General features: G+C 62.7%; 1 protein-coding gene across 1 annotated transcript in view; it reads right to left on the bottom strand.

Moving 5' to 3' along the window:
* The window catches only part of SIX4 (SIX homeobox 4), an 11,965-nt gene that overhangs the window by 9,890 nt on the left and 1,435 nt on the right, over positions 1–640 (bottom strand). The gene's annotated exons all lie outside the window — the stretch shown is intronic.

Here is a 640-nt window from a genome sequence, read left to right as displayed (position 1 = left end):
TGGTCACCTTGGCCTGGCCGGGCAGGCTCCGGGGCCCCCAGATTCCTTCCCGGAGCAGAGCCTTGGGGCTAGAGACACCATCTCTTTAGGCCACCTTCTTACTTCACTCAAAACACAGACACACACACCAGGTGTCTGACTCGGGAGGACGCTCAAAAGAGGTGGAAACCCGATTATATCCTACCAGCCGAGGGGGAAAACCCCCAGCTAGTCAAAAAGTTCAAACCCGCCAGGGTGGGCTCTTGGGAGGTGCGGAGTTGATAGCACTCCCACTCCTCCCTGCTCTCCTTCCTCCTTCTGCCAGCCATGGCCCCCAACCACGGTGCCAGGCGGGAGCCAGGCTGTGTTCTGGGGCCCAGGAAGCAGCCCGCAGCCCCACTACCCCAGCGGCGCTGAAATCCGATCCGAAGGAGTTCAGAATCAGGTTTCAAAACACCGCAGAGCCGAGGCGCACCGACACCCCACGTTGCCGCGGCCGCGAAGGGAACCAAGGCAGGCGGAGTGAATGATTAACTCTGTCATGGAAAACCTCGACGGTCCCAGACCCCCTTCTGCGCAGCCAGCCCTCACCAGCTCTCCTCCCTCCAGCGCAGCCAAAGCGACCCCCAGCGCGCACAGCCGCAGGGGGAGGCGGGGGTGG

Source organism: Myotis davidii, unplaced genomic scaffold, assembly GCF_000327345.1.
Source record: "Myotis davidii unplaced genomic scaffold, ASM32734v1 scaffold281, whole genome shotgun sequence".
Classification (NCBI taxonomy): domain Eukaryota; kingdom Metazoa; phylum Chordata; class Mammalia; order Chiroptera; family Vespertilionidae; genus Myotis; species Myotis davidii.
This window is presented reverse-complemented; position numbering and strand designations above follow the sequence as displayed.